The sequence below is a fragment of the Macaca nemestrina genome, chromosome 13 (genome assembly GCF_043159975.1).
Source record: "Macaca nemestrina isolate mMacNem1 chromosome 13, mMacNem.hap1, whole genome shotgun sequence".
Lineage (NCBI taxonomy): Eukaryota > Metazoa > Chordata > Mammalia > Primates > Cercopithecidae > Macaca > Macaca nemestrina.
In genome coordinates this window covers 43,053,908-43,080,708 of record NC_092137.1, presented here as the reverse complement: position 1 = coordinate 43,080,708, position 26,801 = coordinate 43,053,908, and the positions used below count along the sequence as shown (strand labels likewise).

The 26,801-nt window shown below is 51.6% G+C and overlaps 1 long non-coding RNA gene across 1 annotated transcript; it reads left to right on the top strand.

Annotated features, from left to right (window-relative positions):
• The first annotated feature begins 17,342 nt into the window (after window positions 1–17,342).
• On the top strand, window positions 17,343–21,927 carry LOC105464927 (uncharacterized). The gene is made up of 3 exons (XR_977153.3): window positions 17,343–17,468; window positions 18,436–18,478; window positions 18,892–21,927. It is a non-coding gene; the product is annotated as an uncharacterized lncRNA (long non-coding RNA).
• Window positions 21,928–26,801: the final 4,874 nt, after the last annotated feature.

Here is a 26,801-nt window from a genome sequence, read left to right as displayed (position 1 = left end):
CTAGAGAGGCTGGTCAGGGCTGAACTGGGATGCAGGAGGAGATCCCATCTTTCCGTGTCACACTGTGGCATGTACCCTTGACTACCATAAACAGCGGATTCCAGCCAAGTCTGCAAGGCCACAGACTACAGAGAGAATGATTAAATGAACGTTCAGAGAGAGAACCCTACCCAAGCAGTATTTCCAGATGCCAGTGCCAGGGTTTCCTGAGGTGCTGTGCATTCCTGCCCCTAGACGCTGTAAGGCCCACTGTATGCTCATGATAAGAATCCTCTTGTTTGGGCTGGGCATGGTGGCTCATGCCTCTAATCCCAGCACTTTGGGAAGCCAAGGTGGGAAGATCGCTTGAGACCAGCCTAGGCAAGACAGACCCTGTCTCTAAAAGAAAAAAAAAAAAAATCCCTTTGTTTGATCCAATGGGTTTTGGACAATTGTCCAATTGCCATCAAAGAATCTTAACTTCACAACCGGGCAGATATGGTACAGATTGCTACTGGTGTCAAGGAAAATGCTTGAGGTATTGAGGAAAGAGAGAGATTGATGTGGCCCAGAGGAAACTTTGGAAGGATCAGCAGAGGCTTCATAGTCTGGGGTATTATAGCTGATATACAGTGCTGACCACAAGCCGGATGCTATCTCAAGTGCTTTACACGTAGCCTCACTTAATCTTCACAATGTCCAATGAAGCACGTGCTTCTACTATTGTCTTCCTTTTACAGATGAGTAAACCTAGGCACAGAAGGGTTACAAAACTTTCTCAAAAGGTCAAACTCTAGAGGAAATAGATCTGGGTCTTGTACCTGGTCAATCTGGTTGTAGATTCCATGCTCTTAACCAGCATCTGGGTTTGAGCATTTGGTGTCTGGGTCTTGAACAAAGGGTAGGAATGTGATGGGCAGAGACAGGACTGTCCATGCCAAGCAGGAGGCGTGAGAAAGCCACACCATGTAGTCAGTAAGCACAAGGCTGACTTTGCGGCAGTGGGGATGGCATGGAATCTGGAACAGCTGCAACACAGGTTCGTTCACAGGAGCAAGAGGGGGCCACCACGCTGGAGAGCAAGGTTGGGAGCTGATTCAAGGAGGGGACTGTGAATCTGTATAACAAGTTTGGGCCTTACTTTGGAGGCAATGGGGAGCCCTCAAGGGTTTTGGGGGGTTTTGTGTTTTTTGTTTGTTTGTTTATTGAGACAGAGTCTCGCTCTGTCACCCAGGCTGGAGTGCAGTGGCGCAATCTTGCCTCACTGCAACCTCTGCCTCCCAGGTTCAAGCGATTCTCCTGCCTCAGCCTCCCAAGTAGCTGGGATTACAGGTGCCCACCACCACACTTGGCTATTTTTTTATATTTTTAGTAGAGACAGGGTTTCACCATGTTTGCCAGGCTGGTCTTGAACTCCTGACCTCAGTTGATCCACCCATCTCGGCCTCCCAAAGTGCTGGGATTACAGGCGGAAGCCACCGCACCCAGCCAAGGGTTTTAAGTTGGGAAGAAACACACTCTGGGCCCGGCTTTGGATGATCGCTCAGGATGTTGGGTTACACTTCAGGAAGGGACAGACAATCAGGAGGCTCTTGCAATAAATGATTCCAGACTTGGGATTTCAAGGAGGATGGAGATGGGGCCTCTAGGGGTAGAGACGCAGGACTCGGGGCTTACTAGGAGACTAGGGAGAAGGAGGAGCTGAAGGCAATTCCAGAGAGGTTCTGGACCTGTTGGTGGGGTGGGAGTGGGGGCACCAGGAGGAGACGAGTTTTGGTTGGATGGCAAGACTTTGAGGTGCCTGTGAGACACCTTGGTGAAGAATCTTAGAAATATGGGAAAGAAGTCAGGACTTAAGAGACAGACGCAGCTCTGAAGTCATAGACATAGTGTGACCCCTCAGGCTGCAGCCACAAATGACACCCGCAGGAGAGGGACCCTTGACCAGATGTGGTGGGAGCAACAGAACCAGCAGCCAGAAGAAACAGCCTGCTTGGTGGTCCAAGGATCATCAGGAGCGTGCATGGCTTGGAAGACCAAAGCAGGCTTTCAAGGAGGAAGGCAGGACCCTCGGTGCCAAGCATGGTGGGGGAGGAGGGTGGGAGGTGGGCCAGGGCTGTGACCTCTGTTGGGGGCCAGGCCCTGTTAGAGCTCCCATAACCTTCCTGTTGCCCTGGCCAAGGCTACAGCGCTGGGGATCTGCAGATTCCAATAGTTGAGATTTATGGTGGAAAATGGCCCCAGGGACGGGGGCAATTTGCTGCTCACAAACAGATTCCAACTTGTCCATTAAAGTGCCTCATTCCAGTCCCAACACCAGGCTCGTTCACACCTCGGGTGAGGAGTCAGGCCTGCCCTGATGATTAGCACGTGGGCCCCACTCTGTGGGGAGTGGCCTTCCCTCCTCAAGGAAGCCACTGCAGCCTTCAGAGGCAGGGTCACGCTGTCCGCAATGCCTCCAGAGACAGGCAAGGCCCGGCGACAGTCTGTCTGCCCCAGCCTGCCCTGGACTCCATGAGGCAGGCGCCATCCCCCCGGAGCGAGTCATGCGGAGCTGGGTAATAGAGGGCAAGAAGGCTTTGCTGTCCAGCCCCAGCCCTGCCACTTAAGAACCACGTGACCTCAAGCAAGCCCCTTGGCCTGAAATTGTTTCCTCTTCTGTAGAGGGGGACAATAATTCTCACCTGGGGAGGGTGTTGTGACAATGACATGAAACACGTGTGTGAAGCATTAAGCTCTGTGCCTGGGGTGTGGCACTCACTCAATAAACCAGAGTGATGGTTGTTACTGACTGTCCCTGAAGTCTGGCCTCTTCTCCAAAGCATGAGGGGCCCACGGGATTCTGCTGAGGGGCAGGTCACAGGACAAGACCTCCGAACCAGCCAGTTGCCTCTCTCCTCTTCTAGCTTCTCTTTACCCTTCCCTCCTCTTCGCTGGAGAGGGATGGGCCCAGAGAGTCCTCGGCTCTCTGTCCCTCCTTCCCCTCCTCCCAGCCAAGCCGCAGCAGGAGAGTTCCCCTCATTCCTTAAGGACCCCAGCCAGGAACTTGGAAAACCCTCCCAAGGTCTCTGGGAAATGGGGCAGGGTGAGGACCCATCCTGGGGGAAGGCTCCTGCTCCACTCAGAACCTCCAGGCTGCCCCAGAAAGGGGTAGGGTGGGACCAGTAGACCAGGGAGGGAAAGGCAGAGGAGGACGGGGATGTGCTGTCACCTCCCTGAGCCACTGGCCTAGGGGCTGATGGGCAACCCACAGGATCCTCCCAGGTGTTTGTTGTGTAATCCTGTTTCTGATCCCCTCTCCCTCACCGTGTCATATTTAGGCGTCTGTATAAATGTGGAAGCAATTGACTAATTTTGAAGCAATGCGGAATTCTTCACACTCTTGATTAATTTTCACCTCCCTGGGCTGCTGACCCCCAACGCCCTCAGCTCAGCCCCGGGCTGCCCTCCTCATCTAACAGTGCTAACAGCACTGCAGTGATTTTATTTGCTGCTGCTTCTTCCTTTTAAAATTGGGTCTGGAGCCAGGAGGGAGAAACAGAGTGGGGATCTGACTGTGCCCCTTGGGGCTCCCTCCCTCTGCCTTCTTTGCTGGAATCTGCAGGAGATTGTGCACTGAGCAGCTGGAGAAGGCACATCCCAGTGGAAGACATCACCCTCTTGCCTCCCAGGCCCTCAGCCCTGTCCCCAGTGTGAGGGGGGCACTGGGTGTAGAAGATGTGCCCCAAGGTAGCAGCTGAGGCAGATAGAGTACAGATGTGTTCCAGTGCCCCCATCTCCTGCAGTCTCTTGCAGTTACACACACACACACACACACACACACACACGCGCGCGCGCGCGCGCGCGCTCTGTGACAAGCGTCATTAGCCTAGATAGTGACTGCCAAAATCACTCATCAGCCACAACTGAGATCCAGGTGGGGCATGAGAGGAGGGGTGTGATGGGTGGAGCTTGTGATTGGCAGCAGACTCAGTTCCTGCCTACGAAGGTGTTTTGTTTTTGTTTTGTTTTGAGATAGGGTCTCGCTCTGTCGCCTAGGCTGGAGTGTAGTGGTGTGATCTCGCTCACTGCAGCCTCCACCTCCTGGGTTCAAGCAATTCTTGTGCCTTAACCTCCCATATAGCTGGGACTACAGGTGTGTGCCACCACACCCAGCTAATTTTGTATTTTTAGTAGACATGGGGTTTCACCATGTTGACCAGACTAGTCTCGAACTCCTGACCTCAGGTGATATGCCTGCCTCAGCCTCCCAAAGTGTTGGGATTACAGGTGTGAACCACCATGTTCAGCCTAAAAAGTTTTTATAGTGTGCAACTAGGGAGACAAGATTGGCAGATGACAGTCATTTAGAAACAGAATAACATGTAGGATTTTAAAATCTGAAGTTCTGAACAGACACTGGGGTTTACTTGAGGGTGGAGGGTAGCAGGTGGGAGAGGAGCAGAAAAGATAAATATTGGGTACTGGGCTTAATACCTGGGTGATGAAATAATCTGTACAACAAACCCCCGTGACACGAGTTCACCTACGTAAAAACCTTCACATGTACCCCCAGACCTAAAATAAAAGTTGTAAACAAACAAACCTGAGGTTCTGTAAACAAGCCCTGTTGATGTTCACAGGGACACAGGCGGGAGCTCGGAAAGGTCTGAGAGCCGGGCAGGCCTGTTTGCTGTCTGTGGGGGGCAGGGAGCACAGCCCAAACAGGGAGGCAGAGTGGCCGTTCCCCAAGTGGCAGTCATGAGACTATGTCTCAACACAGTGGCTAAGCGTGACCAGCTGTGGCCCAAGTGGGCCAGCTCCTTTCAGCGCTACTTGGGGGTTGGTGTTGGGGGAGGCTGCGGCTTGGGTTTTGTTTTTCCTATGAGCACCTCTGGCCACCAAGAATGAAGCTGAAGCAACCCCACCCTCGTCTGACCCCACAGCTCTTTATCTGCCTCTCCAGCTCCAGTTTCTTCTCTAGTTATTTCTAAGCTTGTCCTTTTCTCTCACCAGGCAAGGGCCCCTCTCTGAGTCCACTATGGCCCTCATGTTGCCGAAGTGACTGAGCCAATGTATACTGTATAGCAAATTCTCAGAATGGATCTTTGCAACTCCTGGTGCTTGTTCTGTTTGCTTTGATTGGGAGATCTGGAGAGTGGAGTGGCACCAAGCTGTTGGCTTTTGTTCTCTGGCCTCGACCATAATCCTCAGTGGGGATCCTAGGCCCTGGGGCCTCAAGCCCCATTCCTAGTATGGGAGAAGCTTAAACTTCAAGGAGGGTTGTAAGCAAACATCTCACTTGTCTACCCTCAAACCTCTCATGGAGGTAGAGGCCCAGAACCCTAGAGGGATGGGGGCTGAAAAGGGATGGGGACAGAAAGGAGATGGTGCCAGAACCAAGGACCCCCCTGGGGTGCTGGAATGGGGAGTAGGTGATGTGAACTCACCCATTTCTTGGCTGGAGGGAGGAGGGTAGATCATTGGAGACAAGATCTGCAATAGGGGAAGGTGGTCTGGCAGATACTGAATTTTATGGTCAATTGCAGAAGAAGCCTCACCTCAAGGGACCCCAGAGGCCCTAGGGGTTTAAAGAGCTTGGGGGTCCCCAACGCCCCCCTTTCCATCCGCATCATCAACACAAACGGCAACCAAAGGCTTGCTCCTGACACACTTAACCGACCTCTCCAGGGTGGAGGCCAGAGCCACTGGAACCATTCCCAGACCCACCCTGGCCAGCGTGGCCCCACACCACAAGCCTGCCAGGGCATGGGAGGAAACCAAGAACGTGCCACCCAAGATAAAGGTTTCCGTCTGATTTTGTGGTTCAGCTGAAGCCATGTTCTTAATTGTCCAAAAAAACAGTTTTCAGCCTGGAGGCCAGGACACGCCAAAACATGCCACTTCCTTTTCCAGCACCAACTGGGTGCTACCAGTACTAACTCGTCTTCTAAGCACTAAGGAGTGCCCAGTGGGCCATGGCGGCCTATAAGAAGGGCTGACTACCAGCTGTGTGATCCTGGGCTTAAGGCCATGAGGCAGGGCTGGGCAGTGACTCTTCACTAACCTGGGTGGGAGGCCCTTACTGTAGCTGCACTCTTACCCGCCGGTGACCTTGCTCAAGCTGCGTCTTCCCTGGGCCGTGGTTTCCACATCTGTCAAATCGGAGAAATGCACTAGGACAGTGGTTTTTAAGGTGTGGCCCCTTTAGCATCAGCATCATTTGAGAACTTGTTAGAAGTACAAATTCTAGGCCGGGGGTGGTGGTTCATACCTATCATCCCTACAATTTGGAAGGTCCAAGAAGGAGGAGCACTTGAGGCCAGGAGTTTGGGACCAGCCTGGGCAACAGAGCAAGACCTCATCTGTACAAGAAAAAAAAAAAAAGTTTTAAAAAATTAGCTGGGTGTCGTGGTGCACACCTGTGGTCCCATCCACTTGGGAGGCTGAGGTGGGAGGATCACTTGAACCCAAGAGTTCAAGGCTACAGTGAGCTATGATTGCGCCTCTGCACTCCAGCCTGGGTGACAGAGTGAAATCCCCATCTCTAAAATAAAATGAAAGGAAATACAAATTCTCAGCTTCTCCTATTTAATCAGAACCTCTCAGGCAGGGCCCAGAAATGGGTGTTTTTACAGGCCTTGATGCAAACCAAAGTTAGGAGATCTATACATTTCTGTCCACCAATGACTCATGAGAACTATTTAGTCCACAGGTGATGTTGTACCCTTAAAAGAAGTATCAGCCCTTCCTTGAGAAAGTTTGACAGCTCAGCCCTGTCTTTGATTGCAGTCAGCTCTGACGTTAGCCTCAAGAGAGCTCTGGCCTTGGGCCTGGCTGTGCTCTGAAATCTGCCCTCAGCTCAGGACTCTGGTTTCTGGGCATGGCCTGGGATATAACAGCCTAGAGGAGCCAGTCCAGGCAGCCCCCCATGGCTATCACATGGTGGCAGAACGTGGCCTCCAGACAGATCGCCAGGAGGGCCCCACCATATTCCTGAGGAGCCAAAGAGCTGAAAGGAGGATCACACTGACTCCAAGGATTATAGGGGCTATTAAAAGAATCAAAGTATATTTTCTTTTACCAGCTTTCTCTAAAGAAAAAGAAAAATGCTCCAAGGAGAACATCCCCTGTATAGGATACCAGCTGTGAGTATATGATTCTCTGCAAGGAACTTTTAAATCCAAGCAAGGCTGCTGGTCCCATGCAGAGAATTATGAGACATCCTCCCTCGCTTAGATCCAAATCTTGGATCTATCCACAGTGACATCCTCAGACATCTGAGTGTCCCAGCACGGTGGCTTGCCCTCAGCAACTGGTCATCAGTCCCTTGGTTTCTGGCAAACACCAGCTCGGAATTGGCACAGGCCAGCTCACACACTGCAGACTCTGAGATTGCAGGGCAGGCCCAGCTCAGGGAGGCCGAGGCACCCAAAGACCCAGTGGGGACAGAGGGACGATGGGAATCTGGGGCAGGACCGACAGGCCTGGGACCATCATGGCTTATTGGGCTCCGCTCGGTCCCTCCAGCACAGGGTAGATTCAGCAGGGCTGCTCTTTGGTAGGGATGGGGAGGGGTCGGTAAAGCCAGCCCCTTGGTCCAAGCAGTGCCACCCTCCTCCCAGGGCCTGGACGCTTGAATCCTAGGGCTCATTTCCACTGAAACCCATTTCCCCCCAATTCCCGGGGCCTGAGTGAGGGAGTATGGGAGTTCCGAGCACTCAGGAAGAGGCGAGACTCGAGGAGTGAGACAAGGGGAGGGCCCAGCAAACACATCTGTCACCAGGAAAGAAGGGCTCAGACCAAAACTCATTTCCACCTAAGAGCCTGTGGGTCTGTTTTGGGAAAGCTGACTAATCCTGTAATCCTGCCCACCAGGCAATTTTTCTGCCTGGCTTCCAAGTGGTAGTGGGAGAGAGCCTGGGGCCACTATCCTGCTGAGGAATGTATTCTCTTAAAGGGGAAACCCACCTTCACTAGGTGTGGGTTTGTTCCACAGAGCCCTGGTTTAGACGTTGTCAGCTGTCATCCCTTGAGGGCGGTACCTGTGCCTGGCAGTGGCCAGCCCCCAGTGCAGGGGACAGGGAAGGGGCAGTGGCAGAGGCAGCCCTCCCTTCTCAGTGGGCAGAAGGACCACCATGCCACCTCTCTCCCGCCTCACTGCCCAGATCATAGGCTGGAGAGCAGCTGCTCAGCTCCCCACCAAGAAGCAGGTTACAAATGCAGAATGTCAGCCTCTGCTGACCTACTGCAAAGGAACCTGGATCTTCACAGGATCCCCAGGAAGCCCTGGCCTGGATGCTGTCTGTCCCTGGGCTAGGCCCTGTGGCTGCTCTGCCAGTTGGGCAACAGGAATGAGCACAGCCCCACTCTCCGGGAGACAGATGCCAGTCTTTCCATTCAGACCGCTCACATGGGAAGTGAGGGGCATCCTTAGCTTGTCCACATGCTCCGCACAGTGGAGAACCCTGTTCCGGGCAGAGACCCTCAAGGCAGCTGCCTGGCACCGGTGCAGATGCATGCTCACACATGCACACTCAAGAGCACGCACACACTTCCCCTGCCCCCCAGTGACTTCCACTCACCAAGCCAGCAACACACACACAATGACAAATTAAGAGCAGAGTTCCTCCAAGGCACAAAGTCACCAAGTTCCAGGAAAGTGATGTGCAAGCTAGATCTATCCCTCTCCTCACATTGCCTCTGTTTGATATAGTCACTTCAGAGATGTGTTCTGGTGGTGGGGCGGGGGAGGAGGCCGACATGAAAATATGTTTTTTTTTTTTTTTTTTTGTTTTTGTTTTTTTTGAGACGGAGTCTCGCTCTGTCGCCCGGGCTGGAGTGCAGTGGCCGGATCTCAGCTCACTGCAAGCTCCGCCTCCCGGGTTCACGCCATTCTCCTGCCTCAGCCTCCGAGTAGCTGGGACTACAGACGCCCGCCACCTCGCCCGGCTAGTTTTTTGTATTTTTAGTAGAGACGGTGTTTCACCGTGTTAGCCAGGATGGTCTCGATCTCCTGACCTCGTGATCCGCCCATCTCGGCCTCCCAAAGTGCTGGGATTACAGGTTTGAGCCACCGCGCCCAGCCTGAAAATATGTTTTTAAAATCACACTTAAGAAAAAAGGAATCCTGGCCGGGCACGGTGGCTCACACCTGTAATCCTAGCGTTTTGGGAGGCCGAGGAGGGCGGATCACCTGAGGTCAGGAGTTCGAGACCAGCCTGGTCAACATGGTGAAACCCTGTCTCTACTAAAAATACAAAAAATTAGCCGGGTGTGGTGGCGGGTGCCTGTAATCCCAGCTACTCAGGAGACTGAGGCAGGAGAATCGCTTGAACCCGGGAGGTGGAGGTTGTAGTGAGCCAAGATCGCGCCACTGCACTCCAGCCTGGATGAGCGAGACTCCGTCTAAAAAAAAAAAAAAAAAAAAAAGGAATCCTTTTCAGGTCATGTAGACAAAAGCAGACAATAGTCTCAACAATACCACTCAGGGAGCCTGGCTACGGGGAAACCCCACTGGTTCCCTCCCGTTCTGTATTTTCAGGTGAGAGTGGGAAAGGAGAGGGGGCTCTGAGGGTAATTTCCTTGGTGCACTGCTCTAGGCCAGCTTTTTCCTGTGAGTCTCTTGAGTGATCGTTAACACCTCACAGCCCATCTGCCCCCAGATCTCATGCAGCCCCTGAGCAGGACTGTACATCCAGATGGCAACAAACACATACTGTCTCTTTAAGAGAGTGGCCTGAGAGTTTGTTTACTGGGTTTGTTTGGGTCTCAGTGGGAGGAAAGGAAGAAGATACAAGCGGTTAGGACCCTAGAAAGAAAAAGGAAAAAGCCAGAATGCAGAGAAAGCAAGACGAGAAAAGCAAGTCCAGAGGGAGAATTTATTTTTGCAGCGAGGATTCCAGTCCCCTGCGGACTGTTTCCACAGAGCAAGCTAACCACCAAATGCGTAGGTCAGGTCAGACACAATTCCCTGAGTGGGTCCAACAGCAGCTGCCCTGGGCTGTGCTGAAGGTTCTGTGCAGAATTCAGGCAGAGCCAGCATTGGGTGGAGGCGGCTGGCACTGGAGGCTTCCTCCTGTCTTCCCCACAAGGAGGGGTTGGACTGATGTTGGAAGGAAGACAAGGTGAGGGGCAGCCTATCAGAGCCCAGTGACAAATCTGGCCTATAGGGACTGTGGGACAAAAGCTCTCAGCCTGGGCTCAGAGTAGGGGCTTCAGGGCACCCAGGAATCCTGCAATTGTTTGCCCTTTCATGGGGTGGGCCCTTGTGCACACAGATGAGGAGGATTCCTGGGAGGGAATCCACAGCTCTCACAGCTTCGCAAAGGGTGTCTGGGACCAGCAGGAAGAGTCCGGTTGAGGCCGGGCCTGAATCAAGCCCCCTGAGTGTGAGGTGGGCCACTGGGGCCCTGTGTTTTAGGTGTGCTGATGAATCTCTTTCTCCAAAAGCTGGGAGCCATTGTGGGTGATCAGGCAGAGCAGTAACACAAGGAGAGCTGTCACTCCAGCTGTGACTCAAGAGGCAAGGCCAGGAAAGAGAGAGGTTTGGGGGTGGCTTTGCTATAGTCCAGAGCCCAAACAGGGTGCGGTTGACACTGGGTGAGCTTGCAGTACAGAGAGCCCCAAAGGCTTTTCCCTAAGCTCTGATGAGGCTGTTCTTGATACCAAGCAAGCTCATCCACAAACAGGCCAGACACAGCGCACACATGTGCTCACAACCATCTGTGTACATGTGTGTACACACAACGCATTCCTTTTCCCTGCTCAGCCCACCCTGGAGAGCAGGGTCCACTGCAGAGCTGGACCTGCCCATACTGGCTCTTTGAGGCTGTATGTCTGCCGGGAGGACAGTGGAGGGCAGCAGGTCATGCTGAGGACACTGTCTAGCTTGACCTGGGGCAGGCAGAGGCAAACCAGGCCCTTCTCAGGCGACAGCTGGGCCCCAGTGTTTTTGGAGCTGGTTCCCGGGATATTCTTTTATGTCATATTCTGAGGATTTGAGGAACAGCCTGTAAAGGGGATTAGCCTATCCATGCTGCTCCAAGCTCCAGCAGCACAGGCTCCAGAGCATCCCCTATAGGTGGGATGTAAGAGGAGAGCAGCATGGGACAGCGATCAGGGCTCCCCAGATTGCTGGACTGGGTATTAACATCTCTGTCGGCCTTCACACCTCCCACTCCTCTGGAGTAAGGTACCTCTGTCCCTACCATCACATGTCACCAGAGGGGCTCCCTACTTAGGGAAAAATTGCAATCTGTGAGATCAAACCCCATGCACCAGGAAACTGGCTGATTATACTTGCCTCAAAAAGTCAAAGTGAATCACAGCAGCCTATACGCAAGTTAGCTTTCTCCTGGGGGAGCCAAGGACAGTTGTTAGACTTTGCACTTCTTGGGGCCTGGGCCACACACCCCGAGAGCGCCCCCTTTGGCACTGAGCAAGTACTTATATGTCAAGCACACAGGCTTGTGCAAAACAGTAATGTAATCTATGGTTGTTATGGTTGTTACGGACTGCATCCAAGACTCTGACCGGTTCTTCCTTTTTGAGGTCTCCATCCCAGCCAGGTCAGAGGGAAGAGTGGAGCTATCAGAAGCAGACAGGTGGGAAACCACCCAAAGGAGAAAGAGAGGAAGAAGGAACAACAGTAAAACATTGATTGGTCAAATCAAAATCCCAACGGTCCCAGAAACCTCTCAACAGGGCCTAGCAGGGATTGAACCGAAGTGGCCATTTGCTTAAAACTGCCCGAGGCTCCCAGCTTTCAGGGTGCCCCTGTCAAGCCTCCGCTTGCTAAATAAACCAGCCTTTGTGTGTGTGTGTCCAGGACGAGCAGAATGGGCTGGGGGAGGGGAGGAGGATCCGTTTGTCAAAATAGACCTCCTGAATGCTTTTAAGGGCCTGCAGTTGGATGAGTAAATATTTTCCCTTTCAGATGAAAGGTGCAATCATCGCCGTTTTTTAATTACTTTAATTAGAAAAGATTGCCTTAATCTTTTACTTATCTGTACTATTGTGGGAACTGCCAGAAAATGAAGTGCAGGGAAAACAGGTGGAGTTTGACCTTTGCTCTAAGCATCTTGAATTTCTTCTAGGCTGGTAATTAAGAAGAATCAGGGGAAGTTCCTTGCAGAATCTAAGAAACGCAAACACACACGGAATCATAGCTACAAGGGCACTCTCCCTTGTACTCCTGCTGTCTCTCACAGGCACACACACACACACGCACACTCTCATGCACATGTGTGCACATGAGTGGAAGGAAAACTGGACCCTGATATGGCAAACCAAAAAGTTCCAACTTTGAGGGCTGTGTTCCTGCTTCCAGCCCTGAGAGGTGGCTTAATGAGTTTCCCAGAGTGGCCTAAAATGATTAATTAAGCAGACAGCTCCCCACCCCCTCCCCAAACAACGGAAACCAAGTAACGGTCTGTTTAGGGAGGGAGCAGCAGGCCCCCCTCAACACACACACACTCCAGGGGCGGTTGGGGACATGGTGTAAGAGCCAGGAGCCCCAGATAAGGGATGATAGCAACGGCCTGTAACGGCCATCAAGGCTCGCCCTGATTGGCAGGGCTGGGCCTAGGGAACGGCCTCCCTCTGCTCCTGGCCTCTGGCCTCCCTGTGTCTGGGCAGTGCCCACACTCAAGGGGACCCTTGGCAAAATGGTGAAGCAGGCATCATTGTCTCTGGCCTCCGTACCTCTTCAGGCAGCCTACTTGTTCCCGTTTCTACTATAGGCTCGTTGTGGAGCACTGGGAGGGATTCTGGAGGCTGCTTGGGTGTCCAGGCCCACAGACATGGGCCACAAACATCAGGGAAAGAGGAAAAGAGAGTAGAGAGGGACCCTCTGGGGCTTTCAAAATCACCCATGTCGGGGCACCTGCTCTGTCTTTCCAGCTGTCAGGGCTCCCAGAGCCCAGCAGTGAACAGTCACTGTTAAACAAACAGGTTCTGATCTGAGGCTTCCAGTGCTGAGGCTGCAATGGTGAGCCGTGCTATAAAACCAGCACATAGGCCCCCGCCTGGGGATCCAGATTGGCTCTGAGGGAGTCCTGGAGTCCGGGCAATTCTTGCTCACAAGCAGGGCTGGTGCTTTGGGAGCTTCCTCCAAGGGTGTCTGTTTTTCAGGGACACCTCTGTTTTCTGCATCTGTAACCTGGACCAGCTGCTCCCCAGAACAGCCATAGATGTTTCCCTCAGAAGGTGCCCCGAGGATTCCACTGGGTGCTGAACCTGGGTCCTCTTCCACAGACAAGGGCATACCCTCCTTCCAAGTCAGTCATGTCCGCTGGAGACAGACAAGGAAAGGGACATAGCTGGGATTTTGGCAGCTGTCCTGGGCCTTGTAAACAGGCCTGGTGAAGGGCACAGGGGCTCCGAAGCAGGCCCAGGCCCAGCCAGCCTGGAGGGGTGGGAGGAGGTGAAGGTGGGAGCAGGCGGGCCGGGCTGCCAATAGTGTTTGCCGTTCTAAAGCGCCCCAGGTGCTTGGGCTGGATTTCCAGCCTGGTGTTTACAGCCTCCGCAGCCACGCCACGGTCACATCCTCCGCCTGTACACGTGCCTCTCTCGACAGGTGCCCATGTGCGCGTGTTCTGCCTGTGTGTCTGATCACACCTGTGGGTGTGGATCTCTCCGTGTCGTGCCTGGCCCTCTGAGAAAAATGACTCCGGCCTCCACTTTGTGTGAGCCTTTCCACCTCAAAACATTTGCTAAAATAAACTTGCTGAAAAAGCTTTAACAACGACTTTTTTTTTCTGTCCCTGGCATGGACACTAACACCAGCAGGTCTCCATGGTCAATTTAGGAAGCTTGGGAAAACATTGCTTGTAATTAAAAGTCTAGAAGGGCCTCAATTAAGGCAGTGTTCGCCCTGCCAGGCCCGTTCCCAAATCCCACTCGGCAGCATTCCTCTCTTGGCTGGAAAAGGTCTTTGATTTGAACCAAATGTTCAGCAGCCACACTGGACCGGGCCTTGGCACTGCTGCACGGCTAGCTGCTCAGGGCGCAGGCTGGCCGCTGCCCCAAGGCCTGCAACGGGAGACTTTGGGCTTTGTCCCCACCTCCTGACTTCCCAGCGCCTCTGTGATCCTGAGCTGCGACTTCTGGAGGGGCAGACCTCCCTGAGAGATGTGCGCACTGAGGCCAGCCCAGCACCCCTCCCCGCTCAGGGTGGTAGAGGTCACACTAAGAATTAAAGGCCATAGGTCAGGTCTCACCAAGCATGAGGCAGCAGCAGTCAGTGCTGCAAGAAGGTGGGATTCAGGGTGCAGCAGGCGACACCCCAGTACCCCTTCTTACTCCACAGAGGCCACCTCCATCTGAGCAGAGGCCTGGCCTTAGCTACAGGAACTTCAGAGAGCTCCAGACAGGACCTGGCAGGGAGGGGTCGGGAAATAGCATGAGCCTCTGACCTCTTTAATGCCTAGGGATTAAAGATACGCAGCTCAGCTAACTGGGACCGGGCCCAGGGTGCCACGTTTGCCCCCCTCCTGCTGGTGAGGGTGAGGCAGCCAACGACACAAATAAGGGGGCAGAGGGCATTGCCTCCTCCCTGGAGCAAAGGCTCAGGCGCTCAACTGGGTGGGCAGGGAAGAGAAGTGCTGAGTCAGCTCGGTGCACATGGCTTTTTCTTCCCAGGACAGGCACACACACACTCACACCACCAGCTTGCACGTGCACTGGATTCACAACCATGCTTGCTGGCTTTCACAGATGTGTACCCATGTTCATAGGGTCCCCCCGCACCCCCCCCCCACACACACTCTCTCTCTCTCTCTGAGTCCTCCGTACCCCAGGTCACAGTCACCCACACAAACTCACATTCCTCCACCGGCTTGCACTGACACCCATTCCCAGTCACAGCCCTGGCTACAACCGGACACGTAAACTCCGTAACAAGCATTTGCAGGCCCCAGGCAGGACTCTGCAGTCTCCAGCAGCCCTGGCCCCTCTCCGTGAGGAAAGAGTCATCACGAAGGCAGATGGTCCGAGGATGCTGCCAGGACCAGACCCTGAACCCTGTGGGAGTGGGGTGGAGAGTGAGGGGACGTCTCAGGAGGGCAGCCAAGGTGTCCATCCCCGCGGGCCTCACCCCTGCAGCAGGGGAATGGCAAGGGAAGGGTTACAGGCTAACTAGAAAAAACAATTACTAACGGGAAAGGCAGCACATTCCAGCCCTGCTTAGCAGAGCCGCCAGGGCCGTGGGTGGTTCTTGGATTATGCATTTCCTTGAAAACAAAAAGGAGAGTTCAGGGCAGTTCAGCTGTGCCCTGAATCTCACTCCGGGGCCTTTGTCCCCAGCCCCCTCACAGCCCGCGTGCCTACACACACGCACACACAGCCCCCCTGGCCCGACCACATGTCCACTGGGAAACAGAGAGCATGAATACCCCCCAAAGCCTGCAAGAAACGCGGGGGCGGACGACAGAAGAATTGAAGAAGGACAGGGAGAGGGGAAGGGAGTTGGGATCTCGGAACCCTTGTTGCCTGGAAGTCTCCCTTCTGCTGGTGAGGCTGTGGGAACGTTGGCTCATCCTGTCACCAGTGCTGCATGGAACCCCTACTCTGTGCCAGGCATTGTACCAGCTCTGGGGTTCCCCTTGAAGGGCTCACTGCTGGGAAAACCCGGTCCCCACATTTCCTCCGGGTAGTGTCTTCTATCCATCTGTCTCAGATCCCCACAGTCTGTCTTTCCTCAAAAATCTGGTCTCCTGATAGAGTCTGATTATCATATTCATACAGAGGAGCGGGAGACTGATAAGGCTTAAAGGGAGACCCTCCCAGGCTGCTTTACTTTTTTTTTTTTTTTTTTTTTTTTCCTTTTTTACTCATGACACAGCCTCAGGAAGTTTTGACAACGTGTGCCCCTGATTTACTTTTTAACCAGGACATAGATGGTGGTGCCTCCCGTGGAGAACAGGAAGGGGCAGCCATCTTGCCATAAACACAGGAACAGAATCTCATGGCCTCTGAGTCCAAACAGCTATGTCCTATTTGTTGGCATGGGCTCCTTTAAACCCTGCCAAGGCCCTGTGGGGAGGCAAGGGAAGCATTATGGTCCCCACCACAAATGGGGAAACTGAGGTTCAGAAAGAGATAAAAATCGCTCAAGTCATTGTACAGGCTGCCTCTCCCTTAGAGCTCTCTCCGTCTCTTCAGCGCCCTGAATGGCTGGCTCACTCCCGTCTTTCAGGCCTCAGTTTTAAACACTGACCCTCCAAGAAGCTCTGTGGCCACCTATCTGAAACAGTTGGCGCCTTCTAGCCTCCCTGTTGTTTCTCCTCCAGTTCATGTCGATTTTGGAGGAAGGGGGATGAGGTCTTGCTCTGTCACCCAGGCTGGAGTGCAGTGGTGTGATCATGGCTCACTGGATCCTTGGCCTCACGGGCTCAGGTGATCCTCCCACCTCAGCCTCATGAGTAGCTGGAAGTACATGTATGTGCCACCACCCCAGCTAATTTTTTGTTGTTATTTGTAGAGATGGGGTCTTTCTTTGTTGCCCAGGCTGGTCTTGAACTCCTGGCCTCAAGCGATCCTCCCACCTCGGCCTCCTAAACTGCTGGGATTACAGGTGGGAGCACACAGTAGGCACTCAATAAATATTTATGGACTCTATAAAGAACTGAATGGCTCTGTAGCTGGGGTAGGTGGAGCAGGCCTGGAATCCTTAAAGCCTTGACCCCCACTCAGATGTGTAGCTGCCCTTGTCTATCAAACTCCCTCCAAGACAGAGGAAAGGCGATGCTCAGAGCCTTTCTTCATTCCAGCTCTGGGCTGTACCCCAAACAGCCTAAACTTAAAAAATAATCAGATTCCACAGTTGGGCTGCATGTGAATTATGCAAGGACCAGATGCCCGGTAGACAGGGTGTGCCAGAGGCTTATACCCAATGGGACCTCAAAAGAGGGCCAGCCAGTGCATGCCATTTAGACATATTCACTCACTCTATTCTGTGGACATTTTCCCAGGCACTGAGCTTGGTTCTTAGATGCAGTGCCTGCCTCAGAGTGTGCCTAGACTTTTTAGGAGAGAGTCAGAGAAGCAATGCTGGTGATGCGTGCTCAGACCCAGCACAGGATGAGATGATCTGGGAACTGGAATGTCAGGAACGACTTCACTAAGAGATCAGAGGTGGTCTGAGAGAGGGGGTGACCAGAACAAGTCTGCCAGGCACAGGGAACAGCATGTGCAAAGGAATAAGGGAGAGCCTAGTAGGCCTGGGACATGCTAGCAGTTCACTAGACCTGGATAGGAAGTTTGAATATGGGGAGAGGCCAGAGAAGGGGCTGGAGAAGGGATGGGCCCAGGTCACAGGGAGCAAAGTCCGCTGGCCCAAGAAGCCAGGGCTTCATAGAGTCAGCAGTAGGGAGCCTGCCAGGGCTTTAAAGAGAGGAAAGACATGAGCAGCTTAGCATTTTAGAAAGTTCTCTTGACTGAAAATGTGCAGAAAGCACAAACTAAAGCACAAAGACAAAACAAGTTCAGAGGATGTGGCTGTCACCCAGGTGAGCAGTGATAGCTTGGACTTGGGGCCGGGGGAATGGAGATGAGGGGACAGATGTAAGAAATATTTAGGAGGGAGTGAGAGAGGCTTGTGATGAACCGGTATGGGGGAAAAAGGACCAGGCTGTTGTTAAGGATGAATCCCAGGAATGTGGACAGCTCGGCTGAGTGGAGGGTGGCGGCAGGAATCCAGGGAGAGGCTGGCGTATTGGCCTTGGCCACGTACCTGGCTGGCTGTTAGGGATGTGGGTCTGGAGATGGAGGTGCTGGCCTGGAGCTCTGGAGTAGTTTGAACCCAGATGTCAGTGCTGCCTGGGGAGAGGATGAGGCGGGGAGATGGAGTGGAGTAAGCAGAGTGGACAGTGCCCTTCCCTCTCTACTAAGCCAAACCTTAGCATGCTTCAAGAACCACTCACCCCTTCCCAACCCACACCTATGTGGGATAGCATTCAGCAAAGACTGTCGGAAAGAGGGGAACTTGCGTCAAGGAGGGCAGTAGATTAGGATGGTGTATGGCCTTGGATGTGGGGAGCAAAGGTGCAGAGGCAGGATTTTGGGTGGGAGACACATTTAAGAACGTAAGGGGCCTCCCTAGTCTGGGCCCAGTGTCAGCTCAGTGGCCCACTGGGAGTCCTGGGAGCAAGAACTAGATGCTTGAAATGACCCTTCCTTCTGGGGACGAACTCCAGCCTACTCCAGCACAGTGACCAGATGCTACAGGGGCACTCCCGACCCCCACAGGAACTGTTATCCCAGGCACTGCCCAGTCCAACCCAGGGAGCCGGTATCTCCAGTCTCTTGTTTCTTTCCATGGTGGGACCTCCAGGGCTGAGTGCTGAAGTGGCAGGAGTAGGACAAGTCTGAAACCAGGAACCCCGAGCTGGGCATTGTTTCCCACTCCCTTTCGTTTCCTTGGTGTTGAAGAATGAATTTCACCTCCCTTCTCATTTTCGTCTTTGCATTTTGTAGGACACACACCACCTTATCCAGTCACGGTGGCTACAGTCCTCAGGTATCTGTCACCAGCTCTCAGCCCTTCTTTCTGAGGCACTCAAGAGTGATCAGAAGTCCTTGGGACCCCCCCCTTTGCATCCAAGACCCCAGTGCATTCCCAGCTTTTTCTCAGTCTCCACACTTCAGCCCAAGCCTCTGTCCTGTCCCCAGAATTCCCTGAAGAAGGTCCAGGGAGAGGGCTGTGAATTCTCTATAGGACCAGCAGACACTGCTGGTTGATTGCCCTTGACTCTGCTGGTGGCAGGGACATTGCTGGTGGCCAGCTGCTGGTGTTCCGCTCTGTCCCATGGACTTGTGCCCAGCCAGCCTCAGATACCAGCAGATGGCCCCATCCCCTCTGGGATGCCCTGCCCCATTTATCTGGCCCCCATTTCTGTTTCTGATATTCTGTCCCCTTATCTCCCTCCTCAGACTGGACAGCCCCTGTGTACCTGGGATGCGGAGAGTGACCCAAGCCTGAATCCTGGCCAATGAGACTGCCCATCGAGGTGGAAATCATCTCCTTAATTACCAAGGCTCCCTGGCCGCCGGAGGAGAAACACAACACACAGCCTGCCTAATGTGCCAGCAGCCGAGTTGGGGAGGCCCCTGGGAAAAAGGCCTATGCTCCCCCAGTCATTCTCGTGGCCTAAAATATTATTTGGCATGAGAGAAGTGAAGGCTTAGGGGTCCAGTGGGGAGGGCTGGGTACCAGCTCAGAAGTAGGTCTAGCCAGGGAGGTGGAGTGCCCAAGGGGCACTTAGGGGCCTGCCGAGTCACAATCATCCCTTAGGGCACGAATCTCTCGCCCGATCCGTGCACACAGCTCACCTGGGACTCACCCTGTGCCGGCAGGGTGAGTGGCCTTTGAAAGGCCTAAACCAGAGAGGTGGAGGGGCTGAAGGTGGGAGCCAGCTGGCCCCAATCCTGTTCTCTCTGGAGCTCCTCGGGCCTTAGCCCAGCCTCCAGGTGTGGCTTGTCTCCTTCTTTTTTTTTTTTTTTTTTTTTGAGACGGAGTCTCGCTCTGTCGCCCAGGCTGGAGTGCAGTGGCGCGATCTCGGCTCACTGCAAGCTCCGCCTCCCGGGTTCACGCCATTCTCCTGCCTCAGCCTCCCGAGTAGCTGGGACTACAGGCGCCCACAACCGCGCCCGGCTAATTTTTTGTATTTTTAGTAGAGACGGGGTTTCACCGTGGTCTCGATTTCCTGACCTTGTGATCCGCCCGCCTCGGCCTCCCAAAGTGCTGGGATTACAGGCGTGAGCCACCGCGCCCGGCTTGTCTCCTTCTTAGAGGCTCCAATGGCCAGAGCTCCCCACTCCCACCCTACTACCTTCTCCCAGAGATGGAAGAGAACATGGGAGGGGCCCCTCACAGCCAGAGTACCTTCAAGACCATGTGGCACCACCAGACTGAAACCCAGGTCCGGTGGGCTCTGCCACTCCCCATGCCATGCAGCGAGAAGGAGGGAGTGGGAGGACAGAAGAAGGCATGGGCGGGGTGGGTCTGGTGGTCTGGATTGAGATGAGCTGGACTTATGTGTGTGACAACTTTTCCTCTGGCCCCAACCTTATACCTTTGGTTTTCCTGCTCTGGGCCACTGTAAAATGAGGATTGGGGATGAGATGTGTGGTTTTCAAATGCTCCTGGCACTCTGTGGTGGAGAATCGAAGCCATAGCAGCTCTGGTCTTAGCGTTATACACGGATCTTCACCTCTAGGGTTTCATTTGCAGAACCAGCCTGCAGTCGAGGAACATTTGGTCACCTCTGGGCAACGTGATACCTGTGTCCTTCCTGGCCTGAACCTTCCAGAAATGGACAGTGCCATATGTGCTGCTGGGGGAGAGGGGACAGACCCAGAAGGAGGAGCCAAAGGAACTTACTTTTTTTTTTTTGAGACGAAGTTTTGCTCTTATTGCCAAGGCTGGAGTGCAATGGCGCGATCTCAGCTCACTGCAAACTCCACCTCCCAGGTTCAAGTGATTCTCCTGCCTCAGCCTCCCGAGTAGCTGGGATTACAGGCATGCGCCACCATGCTGGGCTAATTTTGTGTTTTTAGTAGAGACGGGGTTTCTCCATGTTGGTCAGGCTGGTCTCTAACTCCCAACCTCAGGTGATCCACCCGCCTTGGCCTCCCAAAGTGCTGGGATTACAGGCATGAGTCACTGCGCCTGGCAGGAACTTACTTTTTAAAACTTAGATTGAGTCCAAATACATATGACCAGGACGTGGAGGGATGAGAGCCATGGGACATGGGCTCAGAATGAAGAGACCCAGAGGAAAATGTGCACCCATGTTCACTGCTACATGCCTATGTGCACACACATGTACACCTGCACACATGCACACACACACACATGCACACCCACATAGCTGCCCCTCACAGCCCTGCCTACATAGAAGGCACCAGCTAGCAGCATTTCCATGCTTCTCCCTCTGAGCCCCACCCCACTCCCACTTACCTCCTCTCTGGACTCCTCAAGTTGACCTACCAGAGCTCTGTCAGGAGAACGTCTCTATCTGTTTTTCAAATATTTGGGTCTTGCTAAAGACCAACACATTTTTTTAAGCGTGTATAATTTGAGGGCAATTTGATCCATATGTTTCTGATTCTCTTGCACTTAAATCATCAAAATATTGATTTTTAAGAGCCATTTGATGTCGAAGGAACCTTTTTAATAAGCTTTTAAAGCTCTTTAAACCCAGAGCCTGGAGCCAGGGCCAGAGCTCAGGCTGTCCGCTGGCCAGTCGCACCCTCCCCTCCCCTGGGTCAGGATTGCTTGGAGCTGAGTCTCACTTCCCCTCTTCCTGGCCTCCCTGCCTCCCCTAGAACTACCCAGGGGTGCTGACAGAGAGGCCCAACTCTTCCGTTCACAGACTCCTCTCATGCTGCCTCAAAGCATGCTTGAGACACAAACCAAGAGGAGCAGTCATGATCTTTACTTTTTAAAGGCTGCATAAAATTTAGTTGCATAAATGTGCCATAATGCATTTAACCAACCCCTACTGAAGGACGTTTAGGTCATTTCCCATGGTACACCTTTATGCACATTTCTGATTGTTTCCTTTGGATCCATTTCCAAAAGTAAAAATACTGCGTCAAAAAGTAGGCACAACTTATGTCTCTCCACTCACAAGTTGCCACGTTATTTTCTAAAAGAGTGCACCAATTCATACTTCCACAGTCTCCTGCCCACCTCCCCGCTCCCGCCCCATACTCTTGAGTGGAATTCTCATTGTTCCTATTTGAATGGTGCCATTCCATCTGCACATGTAGAAGCTCTCTAGCACAGCGATTAAGAGGGGGCTCTGGAACAGAGAGCTTGGGTTTGAATTCCAGTTCTGCTGTTTCCTAATTGGGAAAGTTGCTTATTCTGTCCGTGCCTCTGTTTTCTCATCTATAATTTGGGGGATAATAATGGCACCTACCACATAAGTTTATTGTGAGGATTAAATGAGATCATGGACATAAACTACTTGGAAAATCGCTTGATTTACAGTTTGTGTTCAATAAATGAGAACTAGTATTGTTATCCTTTATGCTTTTTTGTCCAACCCAGGACACTCTTTGTCTTTCCTTCCCTTCTGTCTGACCAACTGCCGCTCACACATCAGGTGTCTGTTCGGATGGCCCGCCTTTGTTAGTGTTCCCACAACACCCACCCCTTTGATACACTGGCGACACGTGCCATTACTCATCTTTACACTTAGTGTCTATCTTTCCTGCCATGCTGTCAGCTCCAAGAGGGCAGATTTGGGGTTTATCGAATTCCCAGAGCCTGCTACAGTGCCTCACGTGCTGCAGACACCCCATAATTATGTGTTGAATTGAGGAGAACTGAATCGAATGACCTGTGTCAGCTAGGGGTCACTTTTGAACCATAATTTCCAAAAATTCTGTTCACCCACAAAGGACAGAGATTTGCATCTTGAGGAAAATCAAAAGAATGTGTTGAGGTTCAAAAGGTGAGTCCCCAAGATGAGTCCACAAATGTTTAAGGAGATGGCAGCATCACTGGTGGTACCTCTGTGGCCAGTGTAGGTGGATGACACTGTTCTGGGGGGAAGTCCTGCTGCCAACAACCATGAGCAAGGCCAGTCCCAGGAGCCAAAGCACACCTCATTATTCATCTTTGATTTGTTCTTTCACTTTCAGGTACTTTTTCCTTATCTTTCCAACAGAGAAAGGACTGTGCCTCTTCCTTTGTGGCCCTGTGCTAGACACCATGCTGGGTGTTTGCCAAATGAGGCATGAACAGTGCTCCTCCTTCTTGTGACGTGGAAGTCTTGGAGCACAGCCACAATTCTGCAGATGACTAGGAAGTGCCTTCTTGTCACATCCACTGCTCCACACTGGAGAAGCTCATCACTGCACACCCCGCCTCACAGGACAGTCTGGAGATTGGTGCTGTTGTTATTCATGGCCCTTGGGTTCCCCAGAAGCTCACTAGAACCTGGACATCCCAGAGAAAGGCCTCAGGCTCTAGACAGGGTCTGAATTCCAGGAGACCAGGCAGAGAGAGCCCCTCATTTCTCTCCTCTAGCCCCCAGTGACTCCGTCCTATACTCACGGGGGAGCCCAGTTCTGCCCAAAACGTCCCATTTCACTTCGAATCAATTCAACTCAATCTCAACAATACTAGCATTGTGCAAGCCAGAGCTGGGGAGCTGGACAGACAGACACATGAAATAGGCTGTTATCAAGGTACAGGGTAAGAAGTGCTCTTAGGGAATTACAGTGACCCCTACCCCAGCAAACACAAATTTCTCGTGCTTTGATCTCCTATGCCACCTTCTGTCTGTATGGTTCATTATGGAAGAGACTATGTACGGCTCACTGTCACAAGTTCATTGTTCATGGGGGTGAGTGTGCATGTGTGTTTCTATGTGTGTTTGCATGTGTGCATACATGCATGTGTGTGTGTGTGTTTAGGATTTAAGTTCCTGGAGGGCAAAGATCATATGGTGAGTTTCCCTGGCTCTCCCACAGATCTTACACAAGGCTAGGCATAAAGCTGCTATTCAATAAACACATCAATTAATGAATGAACGACCACCAAACCCTAAACTCCCCCACTCAGACGGAGATTTGGGAAGAGGGTTATTGGGCGTCAGGGGTGGTGCATTTGTAATGTGGTGGGTGCTAGGGGACATGAGCAGGTCTTGGTCTCTCTCTCTGGTCCTCAGTGTCAATCACTGTGCAGCAAAGGAGTCAAATTCGATGATCTCTAGGGTTCGCTCAGGCTCTGGAAACACTCTGTCTCCCTCCCGCAACTTGTCTGTTCCTAATTGCCCTCCCTACTCAGTCCCTCCAGATGCAGGGCTCATGAGACTCACAAAGGCCCCCAATCTATCTGGGGGAGGACCTTTTGTTCCCCTGCCTCGTGGGGCTCAGGGCTATTTTGTCAAAATTCTCCAGGAAAAGAGAAAAAGCGCTGAGGCTTTCGCTAAAGCCCAGTGGGCAGGTCTCTCTGAGGACAGGGATTAAGTTTGTCTCTGTTGATCTCCCCTCCAGTCAACGCTCCTGTCTGGGAACCAGCTTCGGATTTTCTAGGGTTTATCCTCCCTCATATGTTTCCATTACCTTTGCATTACCCTTGCGCCATTTTTAGCTTTCCCTTTGGAGTACCTTTGCAAAGCAGAATAGATCTCAAAAGAACAAAGCAAATTTCAGTCCAGGCTCATTCTAAATGAATTCCTTCTTCCTTCAACAATCCCATCTTAGGAAAGAATAGAGACCCTCCTGACTCCCAGGCCTGGGCATTTCTGCCAGACCCTCCCACCAGACCTAAAAGACCATCACTACTGGAGAGGAGGGGGGGACAGTCTTGAAGGGCCCCAGCTTCCCTTCATCACAGCCCAGGACAATTTCAGGCTCTGATGGAGCTGATGGTGATGGGTTTGTGGATTGACCTTTTAGAGGATTATCTGGATTTGGAAGGGTCACTTAAGGGTCAGTAAGTCTGGGAGGACCAAGCCTAATTCCACAGAGAAGAGGTGGGCAGAAGGGTCTCTGTCTCCAAGTGATCCTTTCTTTCTTGGAACTGTTTGTCTACCCAGGGAAAGAGGTCTGATGCCTCAAAAGTTTCTTACTCAGCACCTCAAGCAATCTGCTTTCGGCTATGAGTTGTCATTTCTACTGAACACCACAGTAATGGGAATGTGAGGTGTTTGTAGAGAGTAGATGATGCTTTTGAGTAATTTGTGTGTTTTTTTAAATGTAGGTTTTTAAAATCCTAATGTTCTGAAATGGGAGAAACACTGATGAGTTAAAAATAACTCTTTGGAGTTCATTACCAATTGGAGGTTTTAGGTTGTTGATTGATTAGGGGAATGTTGATAACAAGATTGGCCTATTGTATGAATCTTTTACAGTATTTGGCTATATCTGCTTCTAACAGGGCAGAGTGTAGGATCAGAGATGATATTCCTAGATATTTGTGTAGGTGTGTTACAACTCATAAGGAGAGAGCTAATGAATTCCCAAAGGTGTTGATTTTACTGTCACCAAGATTGAGGGCAGGACTTTGGACCCGGGAAATTCAAGTGCTTTGGAAAGTTTGGCTAACTTTAACTTGAGAATTCTATTTATCCTTTCTGTTTTTGTCTGAAGATGGGGAGGCGGTATAGACCGAGGAAATTTTGAGTAAACATGAATGTCTTGCAGAGCTCTTTAATGACTGTCTCAGTAAAACAAGGACACTTATCCCTGGATCAGTAGATTAGGACTTCCCTAGTAGGAAATACAAAGTTTAATGGCTTTTTTTTTTTTTTTTTTTTCTGATGCACTTCAACAAAGAAAGGCTTCAACACATTTGAAAACAAACATGCAAACAAAAACAAAAACTAGAGAACGTGTTCATATTTCATCACAGAGGATAATTGTATAAAATTCATTTGGAGGTTTCCAAATGGGCCTTGAGGTCTTGATTCTCATCCATGCCCCACCTTTACTATTTTGCCAGAATTATATTGCTTGCGGGTGAGGTGCCCTAGACAGGGCTTAGAAAACTATAGGCCACAGGCCAATTCTGAGCCGTAGTGTTTTTTTGTAAATAAAGTTTTGTTGGAACGCAGCCATGCCCATATGTTTATGTACCATCTATTGCTGCTTTTACACCATAATGGCAGAGTTCAATAGTTTGCTACAGAGATTATATGGCCCCAAACACCTAAAGTATTGACTAAACTCACCCTTTATAGAAAAGGTTTATCAACCTCTAGTCCAAAATATCTCTAAGATGGAAAATTCTGGTCATATTACAAGTTCCTTAATGTGGTCACTGTAATTCCAGACTATTCTCAATGGAGTTGTGCTGTTTTGTGGGATATGCTTGAGAATTTGTGAGACTCATTCAAAGAGCGGGCATCCAGACTGTGGAGGGGTGGACTTGGACTGAGATGACCCCATGCCAGTTGGCAACCGTCAGCCAAGTGTGTTTTGTCTGTACCTCCTGTCCTGGGCTCCCAACAAGAGAGGTTGGCTACCTCCACCTGCTGTTCCCAGCAAAATGAGTTTTTGGAGATTCTGTCTCCCATATTAACTCTCAGGAAAACAAAGTCAGAATGGAGGGAAAACAGAGTCTGTAACATTTTCAGATGGTGACCCAAGGTAAAGCTCATCTTCTGAAGGCCACCCGTCTAGCAAGACCTGAAACTTGTCATCCTTGGGGCTGGTTTGGGCCATGGACTTATGGATACTCATCTGTTGACAATTCTGTGATAATTTCCCACCCCGTAGACAAATGAAGTTCATGACAAAACAGAAGATATAAGTGAGGTTAGATGAATAACATGTAAATTGTGGAAAGCCCTTGCTCAAAGAAAGCTGTTAGGATAAAAGTAAAACTGACTTTTACTTATTTACTATAGCAAGGGAGAACACTAAACCAACGATTCTTCAATAGTATCTTCTTAGGAGAAATGAGTGCATTTCATTTTATTTCTATGTGTTGGGTTCGGAAGTTTTTAGGGCAGGATATCAGAAGCAGGGAAAGAACTTAGACTGGTTGATTTCTTAAGGCAAGGGTCGATGTATGAGGGGCAAGTTTCTAAGCAAAAAAAAGGAAGTTTGATGTGAGTCACAACATTCTGCCGTGATGCAAAACTGATAAGGCACTTGTTCTGGTTCTCACTCCCCAGTCCTTCTATAGGAATAACAGCTGTCACTTATTGGTCCAGGCACTGTGGATTATATATCTCTGTGTACCTCTGTGCCAGACAGTGTTCACACCCCCTATTTAAATCTCACAATGACCCTGTACGTTGGCATTATTTTTGTTTTCCCTTTGACAGAGGTGAAAATTGAGGCATTTTCCCAAAATGTGGCAGCTAATAAGTGCC